We start from the raw sequence: 12,099 nt of genomic DNA on the forward strand, positions 1-12,099 counted from the left end.
GTATCAGCAAATAAGCGAATTAGCAACAAATCATTGCTGAAATATTCAACCTGCCAACTAGGAAACTAAAAATGCTTAGGGCCCAAATTTTTGCTATGCCAGAGAGCATTTCATTGTAGTGAAATGGTGTAGGTTGTTTGAAATCATACATTCCAATCCCAAACACTGCACAGGAGCAGAGGTGTAATCAGGACAGTGTAGGAGCAAATTACTGCCAGGTTGTTTTGTGAATGTATATGGAGGCAGCTAGCCATAGTGGAGTGGAGTAGTGGCATCACTGTTGCATGGAATTCAGTGTGCACATTGAACCTGTGAAAGCTGGTCTGAACTTATCTAATTTGTTTGGATAACCACAGTACCCTTTTGGAGAGAAAAGGTGCCCCTATGGATGTGATCCTGAAGCACTTTTTGTGGGGGAGGTTGGAAAGCAATTACAGTTAAGGTGGTCAGGTATCCTTGGAAAGGAAGAGGTTTTCTCAGGTATACTTGGACATTCTTAGCAATAGAGAAGATTTGTGCCTAAAATATGCCTAAAGACATTGGAGCTTTCAAACCTGATATGCCTTGCAATTTTATCTTTCAGGTTGACAGGCTGAATATTTCAGTCATGTTTGTTTGCTAATTTGCTTGCTTGGTGATACCATTGCAACTACATCCCAAGGCATTCCTTTGACTTGGCTCTCGAGTTAAACAGCTGTTGAGAAATGGGTAAAGCAATGGCAGAGATCACTAGATCTTTGGGGGGCAGTTTTCTTTGAAGCCATAGGGAGCACCATTGCTTGGCAATGACTGCAAAATTTAGTCTATTATCTAGATAGTGGTATTAACACTGGACTATTAATCCAGAGATCTAGTAAGGTTCTATGTAGCTGAGTTCAAAGTATATAATGAAACAGATAATGGGCTTTATGGGCCTTCAGATTCCCTGTTGTTTTGTCAACCCATCGTTCCACCCACCAATCGTTAAATGCCTATTATCAAATTGTACCTATACACACAGGTGATTAAACAAAGCTATATTCTATTTTATAGAATGCATCCAAAAAATCAGGGTCATTATATAAACATCAATGTGCCACAATGGAATAGTAAAACATTGGTTTTAAAGTAACTTGACAATATGGTCCAAGGAAAGTTTGTGCTTAATGCTAAAGAAATCGGGGAGTCAAGGGTTCTTTTAATTGCAGTTTGTTAGTATTGGGCAAGTCAGATCCCAGACAGAAATCTGGCTTGATAAATCATCCTTTTTTAAAATATAGCATGGTGGTCTTTCACTGAAACATAAGAGCACATGGCTTTGGATTGATTTTAACAATAAAACCAGTTTATTACACAAAATAAATTAAATTTGTACATAACAATTTGAACAATTTTGAAATATATGGCAAAACAAAATCCCCAAATTTCCTTTGAAATCTGTAGCTTGAAAAGACAATTATATATAAATCGCATCTTTTGTAATACCTTCCTAAAGAATAGAAATGTGTGCGGCATTTTCAGTTCCCATAAAAATTATGTTCAACACTTCCAATGCAACCTTACAGTAGTTAATACTTAAGTCTGCTCACGTAGCAGCATTCAATTTCCTTCATTGTGCTCTTGATAAGATATCTGTTAGAACATTGACTTTTCCAGACCAATGAAGCATTTTAAAATTGTTGAAGGATTAAACTCCATTGAAATAATTTTAAAAATCAAATGATTGTGGGTTATATCAATAAGTATAATTCACAATTATGTATATTTCAAAATAATGTAGGACCATCAGGGACATGTTGCTGTTGAATATTTCTGTTGGTGTGTTCAGTTTCTTCAAAAATACCTCTGTTTTATTGAGACACGATCAAAAGGAAATCAAAGTTGGAAACTAAATATTTTGGGGTATGTGAGTTTTTGAAAGGACAGGCAGGAAAGAAAGGGTTTTGGTGAAGCATTATTGGTACAGGATGGCATAAGTACAATAGCAAAAAATTATTTTGAATTGGAAGGTGGATCCCTACATAGGCAGCAGAAACCAAAAGGCAGGGAAGCCACTGGTACGTGTAATCTTAAAAGTAGGTATTAGGTGGAACAGAAAATAAATTATAAGATAATGAGGTGATGTAACAAAGGCAGTATATTAATTATAGGTGACTTTAACCTTGTAGATTGGGACAGTCAGATTGGAAGAGGGAGCTAAGAAGAAATCAGTGTATGTTCACACATTTTTCTTGAGCAATATGTTCATCTAGCCAGGGATCAAGCTATTTTGGATTTGTTGATGTGTCATAAAGCAGGTTCAATAAATTGTCAGAGCAAAAGATCTCCCTAGGAAACAGCATGGTCGAATTGAACGTTCAGTTTGAGAGGGAGGAACTTGAGATGAAAATAACTTAAATTGAAATAGCCTAATCACACAAGAATAAGGGAAGAGCTGGCTGGAGTGGACTGGGAAAGGAATTTAGTCATGACGGTTGAGGAACAATGAAGATAGGCAGGAGACTGGAAGAACACAGCAAGCCAGGCAGCATCAGGAGGTGCAGTAGTCGAAGGTTCGGGTGTAACCCTTCTTCAGGACTGGGGTTGAGTGTAGGAGGTGGTGGGGGCAGGTAGTGAAGTGGGGATAGGTGAAGACAGGCAGAGGGTACAACCTGGTTGGTCAGGGAAGAATGAGTCCAGGTGGCTGGGAGGAGTGGAAGGTACAGGGACAGGCTGGGAAGGGAGGCTATTTGAAATTGGCGAACTCGATATTGAGTCCTCTGGGCTGTAGACTGCCTAGGTGGAAGATGAGGTGTTATTCCTCTAATTTGTGGTTTGGTTTGTTGTGGCAATGGAGAAGGCCAAGAATGGTCATGTCAGAAAGGGAGTAGGAAGGGGAATCAAAATGTGTGGTGACTAGGAGGTCCAGTCAGTTCATTCCTCCCGTCGTTTTCTCTACTTCTTAATGCTGGATGGCTTGTTTGCTGTGTTCTTCCAGCCTTCTGCCTGTCTACCTTACATTCTAGCATCTGCAGTTTTTTTTTTGTCTCTACCAGAGGTTGAGGAACAATTGCAGAATTTTAAGAAAATGGTTCATGGCTCCCAGCAAAGATAAGCATTCTCAGAAGGGGGTGAGCCAACAACCGCTAACCAAGCAAGTTAAGAACAGCATCAAGTTGAATGAAAGCCTGTATAACGTGCAAAGGTTAGTGGTAGGCCAGAGCATTGGGAAAGTTTTCAAAAGCAAAAAGGTGACCAAAAAAATAATAGGGGGAGAAGGTAAACTTTGAGGGTAAACTTGAAAGTAATATTAAGATAGGTGGCAAGAAATTCTGTTTTAAGAAAAAGAGTGAAATCAAAGTGAATATAGGCCCCTTAGAGAATGTGGCTAAGGAAATTGCAGTGAGGAACCAAGAAATGGCAGAGGAGTTAAATAAATACTTTTGCATCTTTATGGTAGGGACTACTTAAAGATTCCAAAATTACCAAATCTGCAGCAGGCAAAGGAGGAGAGAAAATAAATACACTATCACTGGAGAAAAAGTGCTAGGGAAGCCAACGGGACTAAAGACTGAAAAGTGCCCTGCATGCAACCTAGGATATGAAAGGATGTAGCTACAGATATAGTGGATGGAATTGTCATAATCATCCAAACATTCAGATACTGGAAACGTCAGAGGATTGAAATGTAACATAGTGTTACATTCATTTTTAAGAAAAGGAGACAAAACATAAAATATATATATGCCAGTCAGTTTGACATCTGTTATTGGCAAAATCCTAGAGTCTAGTATGGTGGCTGTAATAGAGCTTTTAGACATACTTAAGATGATCCAAGCAGAATCAGCATGGCTTCATGAAGGGGAAATCATGCCTGACATATTTATCAGAATTCTTTTGAAGAGGTTGCAAGCAGGTTAGATAAAAGGAGAGCAGTAGTTGTATATTTGGATTTTCAGAAGGTATTTGGGAAGGTACCATAATTAGGCTACTTTAATAAGAGCTCATGGTGTTGGATGTTGTACATTAGCATGGATAGAGGATTAACTAGCAAATAGAAGGCGATGTTCAGATAAGAGGGGTATTTTCAAGGTGGTAAACTGAGAAACCAATACTGGAGCCACAATTATTTATATATTGTGACAATGCTGCTCCTTTAACAAGGTTATGTTGCCCTTCAAAAGGGGTTATAAAACGCAGATGTTCCAATTTGTCTGAGTTTTGGGGTCTATGCTTAATGGCCAACATACTGCCCAAGGTAACAATCAGGTAAAATGCTTTTAGGGTTTTTAAAAACACTTGTACAATAAAAAGGGTGCAGCCAGTTCTCCCAGTTCAGGGTTTTTCTTGTTTGGTTTAGTTTTAGCAGTTAGAGCACTGCTGGTAACAGATGCAGCTACAGTGAAAAGAGGTCTTGCCTGAACTTTCTCTCTGTCATCTATCCTGTTTGTAAGAACCTATGTTTGAATTTAACTTGTGCCAAGGGCTATGTTTATGGGATGTTGCAGGAAATTGGAACAGCTCCTTAATTAAGGTGCAGGGTCAAGTTGGTTGGGTATCCCAATAGTTAGTCTAAATTCTATTTTGTTTGTGTTTCTACCATATGGTGTAATAAATTCTGTTTTACTTGAAGCTGTGTGGTTTGGCCAGTTGCATAACTCCTGGGAAATCCACCTTACATTTGCCTAAAACAAAGTCAGGGTCTGAGCTACATTCTTAAAATATTTTGAGGGGGTCTGGCCTGGTCCATACCAATACTAATTACTTGAATGAGGAAAGTGAATGCATAAAGGCAAGTTTGGGGATTCACAAAAATAGTTGGGAAGGCAAGTGATGAGGATAGCACAACATCTACAGGGCGATATGGACAGAATAAGCAAGTGGGTAAAAACTTGGCAGATGGAATAAAATGTGGGGAAAAAAAGTTCTTGCACTTTAAAAGGAAGAATAGAGGAGTTGAATATTATTTAAATGGGGAAAGACTGCAGAAAGCTACAGAACAGAAGGATTTTGGAGTCCTTGTGCAGGAAGCATAAAAATCTAACATCCAAATTCAGGTAATAGGGAAGGCAAATGATGTTTTTCTCTTTTATTTCAAAGATAGTGGAGTATAAAAGTAGAAGGGTTTTGCAAAAAAATTAGAAAAGTCACAAGTCAGATCACTGCTGATATACTGTGAACATTGTTGGGCCTGTAATCTAAGGATAGATACACTGGCAATGAGGCAGTCCAGTGAAGGTTCACTAGCTGTTAATGGGTACGGAAGGACTGTCTTATGAAGATTGGTTGAGCCTGTGGTCATTGGAATTTAAAAGACTGAGGGGCAACCTTATTGAAATATCAAGATGCTTAGGGAACTTGATGGAGGGAAGTGGTTTCCCCTTTTGGGAAGGTCCAGGACCATAGAGCATCTTCTCAGAAGAAGAATTTGCACACTGAAGACCGAGATGAGGATGAACTTCTGCTGGGGAGTAAATTTGTGGGATTCTTTATTGCTGAGTTCAATCCAGCCTGCATCATTAAATATATTTAAGGCTGAATAGGCTGGGGCTGTTTTCCCTGGATCATTGGAGGTTGAGGGGTAACATTATTGAGGTTTATAAAATCATGAGGGGCATGGATAGGGTAAATAGACAAGGTCTCTTCCCTGGGGTGGGGGAGTCCAGAACTAGAAGGCATAGGTTTGGGGTGAGGAGGAAACATTTAAAAAACCAAAGGGCAACCTTTTCACGCAGAACTGGTGCATGTATGGAATGAGTTGCCAAAGGAAGTGGTGGAGGCTGGTACAATTGCAGCATTTAAAAGGCATCTGGATGGGTATATGAAAAGGAAGGGTTTAGAGGGATATAGGCCAAGTGCTGGCAAATGGGACTAGATTAGGATATCTGGTTGGCATGAATGAGTTAGACCAAAGGGTTTATTTCTGTGCTGTACATCTCTGACTCTGTGGCAGTTTAGAACCACAAAGAGATCTTGATCAATTGAGTCAATGGGATGAAGAATGGCAGATGAGTTTAATTTGGATAAATGAAAGGTATTGCATTTTGAAAAGCAAACAAAAGTAAAGCTTACACAATTAAAAGTAAGGCCATGGGTAGTGTTTAGAACAGAGACAGCTCGGGGGTCAGGTACTTGATTCTTTGAAGTTTGTAAAGAGAGGGTGATTAGGAAGGCATTGAGCATGCTTGCTTTCATTGCTCAGACCATTGAGTACAGGAGTTGCAGTTATTTAGGACATTGATGAGACCTCTTCTGTACTATGGTGTCTAGTTCTGGCCTCCCTGTTTATAAGGATATTAATAAGCTGGAGAGGGTTCAGAAGAGATTTACCAGGATGTTGCCACAAACTAAGGGCTTGAATTCTAAGGAGATGCTGAATAGGTTGTGTCTTTGTTCACTTAAATGTATGAGTTTGAGAGGTTATTTTTATTAGAGGTTGATAAACTAATGAAGGGTATACAACTTTGAATTTTAAATTTCTGATATATTCTCCAGTTTTGTTTTGGTGCTCCCTATTTCTTCCCCACTGCTGACAACGCTCTGCTCCTGACTATCATCGATTATAATATTTCATTAAGGAAAGGAAATGACCTAATCACTGACTCTTTGTCCTGTCTGAAATACTTAGTACATAACTTATTCATTTAGTTTCTTTTTGATTTAAGAACTTTGCTTTCAGTCCTTCCCCAGAGACAAGTAACAATACTAATACCTTTACTCCAGCAACAAATCTTTTAACTTTGGCTGTTTAATCTGCTCTAGTTCTCATTATATTTTGAACTCTTCAAATGCTTATTGACCAACTTATAAACTTTGGTGTGGATCCCGCTGGAACCTGAAACATCAACTGTAAGCTAACGTAGACTCTGAGCTTTGGTTTATCAATTTGTTTAATCAATTTAAGTTTTCCCCTCAACTCATGTTCATATTTCAGTTCCAAAGGATTCGATGCTGTGGATTCATTAGATCGCCAATGATAAACAGTAAGAAGGCAACTCTTTTATCTCAATCATTTGGATATTTTTGACAATAAGCTCAATTATTGTCTTAGTTGTTGTCTTCAAAGTTTGATCCCAGCTTTCTAATGCACCTGGTAAGCAGAAGATGTAAATTATTTCATTTATAAATCAGTCCTATTTTCTTTGAATATTTGAAATGTGAAGTTTTAACACTGAACCAATTGCATTTCTTTGGGTAATCCGTATCTTGTGGGAACTTTTTCAGTACCATGTTTGCATTTTGTTTTCTCTACAAGCAGTGCTCCATAAAATCTTGTTGAAGTATTCATAATAATAGTTTAAAGATGCTGGTTCCCATTCCTGCTTTTAGGTAGGGGTCCTACGCAATCTATTAAGACACTGCTAAGCGGTTCTTCAAAAATTGTTTTTTTTGATTAAAGGCAAGGGCTTAGTCCATTACTGGGGTCATTCATTGTATATGTTGGTCTGTATATGTTGATCTGTCTAATAGGAATGGTCTTTTCTCCCTTCTTAGTGTAATCTAAGAAATCATGTTCTGTTTGAACTTCTGCTCCAGTTTTTCTACCTATTATATTCATTTTATTTCAAATTAGTATTTTATTAAAGCAGCAAGATTAGTCCTCGTGTTGAGTTTTATAAAATATTTATTTGGCTTCCAGTGATTCTTGCTCAGTATTTTGATAGAACATTACAGCGCAGCATAGGCCCTTTGGCCCTCAATGTTGCGCTAACCTGTCATACCAATCTGAAGCCCATCTAACCTACACTATTCCATGTACGTCCATATGCTTATTCAATGACGACTTAAATGTACTTGAACTTGGAGAATCTACTACCGTAGCAAGCAAAGCATTCCATGCCCTTACTTCTCTGAGTAAAGAAACTACCTCTGACATTTGTCCTATATCTATCACCCCTCAATTTAAAGCTATGCCCCCTCGTGCTCGCCATCACCATATTTGGAAAAAGGCTCTCCCTGTCCAGCCTATCTAACCCTCTGATTATCTTATATGTCTCTATTAAGTCACCTCTCAACCTTCTTCTCTCTAACGAAAACAGCCTCAAGTCCCTCAGCCTTTCCTCGTAAGACCTTCCCTCCATATTAGGCAACACCCTAGTAAATCTCCTCTACACCCTTTCCAAAGCTTCCACATCCTTATAATCCGGTGGCCAGACCTGTACACAATAATTCAAGTGCGGCCGCACCAGAGGTTTGTACAGCTGCAGCATAACCTCATGGTTCTGGAACTCAATCCCTCTATTAATAAAAGCTAAAGCACTATGCCTTCTTAACAACCCTGTCAACCTGGGTGGCAACTTTCAAGGATCTGTGTACCTGGATACTGAGATTTCTCTGCTCATCTACACTACCAAGAATCTTACCATTAGCTCAGTACTTTGCATTCCGGTTACTCCGGCCAAAGTGAATTGCCTCACACTTGGCTGCATTAAACTGCATTTGTCATCTCTCAGCCCAGCTCTGCAGCTTATCTATGTCTCTGTAACCTACAACATCTTCGTCACTATCCACAACTCCGCCGACCTTAGTGTCGTCTGCAAATTTACTAACCCACCTTTCTATGCCCTCATCCAGGTCGTTTATAAAAATGACGAACTTCAGTGGACCCAACACCGACCCTTGCGGTATACCACTAGTAACTGGACTCCAGGATGAACATTTCCCATCAACCACTGTCCTCTGTCTTCTTTCAGCAAGCCAATTACTGATCTAAACTGCTATATCTCCCACAATCCCATTCCTCCGCATTTTGTACAATAACCTACTGTGGGGAACCTTATCGAACACCTTGCTGAAATCCATATACAACACATCAACCAGTTTACTCTCCTCTACCTGTTTGGTCACCTTCTCAAAGAACTCAATAAAGTTTGTGAGGCACGACCTACCCTTCACAAAACCGTGCTGACTATCCCTAATCAAATTATTCTTTTCTAGATGATTATAATCCTATCCCTTATAACCTTTTCCAACACTTTACCAACAACTGAAGTAAGGCTCACTGGTCTATAATTACCGGGATTGTCTTTACTCCCCTTCTTGAACAGGGGAACCACATTTGCTAACCTCCAGTCTTCTGGCACTATTCCTGTAGACAATGATGATTTAAAGATCAATGCCAAAGGCTCGGCAATCTCCTCCCTGGCTTCCCAAAGGATCCTAGGATAAATCCCATCTGGCCCAGGGGACTTATCTATTTTCACACTCTGCAGGATTTCTAATACCTCTTCCTTGTGAACCTCAATCCCACCTAGTCTAGTAGCCTGTATCTCAGTATTCTCCTTGACAACATTGTCGTTTTCTAGAGTGAATACTGTCAAAAAATCTTCATTTAGTGCTTCCCCTATCTCCTCTGACTCTCAACTTCCCACTACTATCCTTGATTGGCCCTAATCTTACTCTCATCATTCTTTTGTTCCTTAAAAATCCTATAGAAAGCCTTCGGGTTTACCCTGATCCTATCCACCAACAACTTCTCATGTGTCCTCCTGGCTCTTCTGAGCTTTCTCTTTAGGTCTTTCCTGGCTACCTTGTAACCCTCAGGCACCCTAACTGAGCCTTCACATCTCATCCTAACATAAGCCACCTTCTTCCTCTTGATCAGAGATTCCACTTCCTTCGTAAACATGGCTCCCGTGCTGTACAGCATCCTCCCTGCCTGACAGGTATATACTTTTCTAGGACACACAGGAGCTTTTCCTTGAATAAGCTCCACGTTTCTAATGTGTCCATTCCTTGCAGTTTCCTTCTCCATCCTATGCTTCCTAAATCTTGCCTAATCACATCATAATTGCCTTTTCCCCAGCTGTAACTCTTGCCCAGTGGTATACACCTATCCCTTTCTATCACTAAAGTAAGCATAACAGAATTGTGATTGCTATCGCCAAAGTGCTCCATGTCTAACACCTGGCCGGGCTCATTACCCAGTACCAAATCTAATGTGGCTTTGCCCCTTGTTGGCCTGTCTACATACTGTGTCAGGAAGCCCTCCTGCGCACACTGGACAAAAACGGATACATCTATAGTACTCATACTATAGTGTTCCCAGTCAATATTTGGAAAGTTAAAATCCCCCATGACAACTACCCTGTCTCTCTCACTCCTATCGAGAATCATCTTTGTTATCCATTCCTCTACATCTCTGGAACTATTTGGAGGCCTATAGAAAACTCCCAACAGGGTGACCTCTCCTTTCCTGCTTCTAACCTCAGCCCATACTACCTCAGTTGACGAGTCCCCAAACATCCTTTCTGCAACTGTAATACTGGCCTTGACCAACAATGCCACACCTCCCCCTCTTTTACCATCTTCTGTGTTATTACTGAAACACCTAAATCCTGGAACCTGCAACAACCATTCCTGTCCCTGCTCTATCTATGTCTCCGAAATGGCCACAACATCGAAATCCCAGGTACCAACCCATGCTGCAGGTTCACCCACCTTATTCCGGATGCTCCTGGCGTTGAAGTAGGCACACTTCAAACCAATTTCTTGCTTGCCGGTGCCATCTTTTGTCCCTGAAACTTGATTTTGGACCTCCCTACACTCAACCTTTTCTATACTCGAACTACAATTCTGGTTCCCATCCCCCTGTTGGATTAGTTTAAACCCACCCCCATAGCCTTAGCGAATTCTGCCCCTCCCCTCTTTCCCCCCCCCCCCCCCCCAGGATATTAGTACCCTCTGGTTCAGATAAAGACCATATTATTTGAAGAAATACTCACGAAAAATGAAAGGGGATGTTTTTGTTTGTTTCTGTATAACCAAAAGTATTCAAAATAAATAATTTTGTGTAGGGATAAATTTCAAATAGTATTTTAAGCTGTGGTAATAGCTGAGAGCCTGTATTCATGTTAAGTTCTATTTTCAATATCTGCACCAATTGAACTTCTAAATTAACCATTTATCTTGTCAAGTATCTATTGCTAAGTGTGCTACAGGTAACCAAATCCATATAGACGTCATTTCCTCATCCTTTTTTTTCATAACTGACTTTTGAAAGTAAAATATCTGCATCATCAAATACTAATATATTATCAACGAAGTGTCTTCCAATTTAACAGTAATACTGCTTCAGGAAATCCATTAATTCTATGTAATAATCTAATAGTTACTAAGGATTGGTATCAATATTATATTCTGAAAATTTCCTTGTGCAATATTTATAAACAAGTGATCTGTGAGAATGTGACTTTGTATGTTCGATTAATAACATGTATTTACACGCCCATTATAAATCTGAACCAAATGGAGTGTAATTGGATGCTGTCAGCAAACAGAATAGGAAACAACCCAAAATGTTACACATTTTCAGATAAAATTGTCACACTGCAAATGTAATCTTACAAAGCTAATAAGCATATAAATAGTAAACAATAGTCATTTGTGTATACCTCCATGAAGACAGAAATAAAAGCAGCCCTAATCTGTTCAAGCGATGCTGAGAGAACAAGCTAGGTTTCCTGTCAAGCAAAGCACAAGGATCATGAACACTGTAATCAGTCTGTCAGATACTGCATAGGTTTACATGGACATATCTTTTGAATAGGCAAGCAAGTCTTGTTTGAAAAAGAGACTGTGGAATTTCAAAGTACAGATGTCTTAGAAAGTTGGCTTAAGAGAATTAAAATGGAAGCTGCCTGTCTTTAACTTGCACAAATATTATCCATTGTTGCTGCAATTAATTTGTAATGCCACATGATGACATTCAGCAACAATTGCATTAAACAAAAAACTCCAATAAATTCAAAGCACCAATTCTGGCTGGGGAGGTGATAAAGACACCTATAGTGAATTGAGTTATTTTATGATAACCAGAAGGAAAAAAATCTGATGTTTCAACTTCTGTCCATAGTTTTGCTTCCACCCTCAAACTTTTCGGTTTGCCCACATTTTGTAATAAGATGCTTCATTTCAATAAGCTGGAGACAAAACTAGCTATATGATTTTAAAGTAGGCAACTATACATATGAGGGTCATTTTCAAAATGCAAAGTAAAGAATTATTATGAAGAAATTTCAATGAATATTTATACAAGTGAATAAGTTGTGTTATTGTTTTTTGTATTTTGGTTTATTTGTTAGTATCTGTATGATTTGATTTTTGCTTTGATTATTGATCCTTCTTGTTCTAAAATACTTA

This window comes from Chiloscyllium punctatum, chromosome 39 (genome assembly GCF_047496795.1).
Source record: "Chiloscyllium punctatum isolate Juve2018m chromosome 39, sChiPun1.3, whole genome shotgun sequence".
NCBI lineage: Eukaryota > Metazoa > Chordata > Chondrichthyes > Orectolobiformes > Hemiscylliidae > Chiloscyllium > Chiloscyllium punctatum.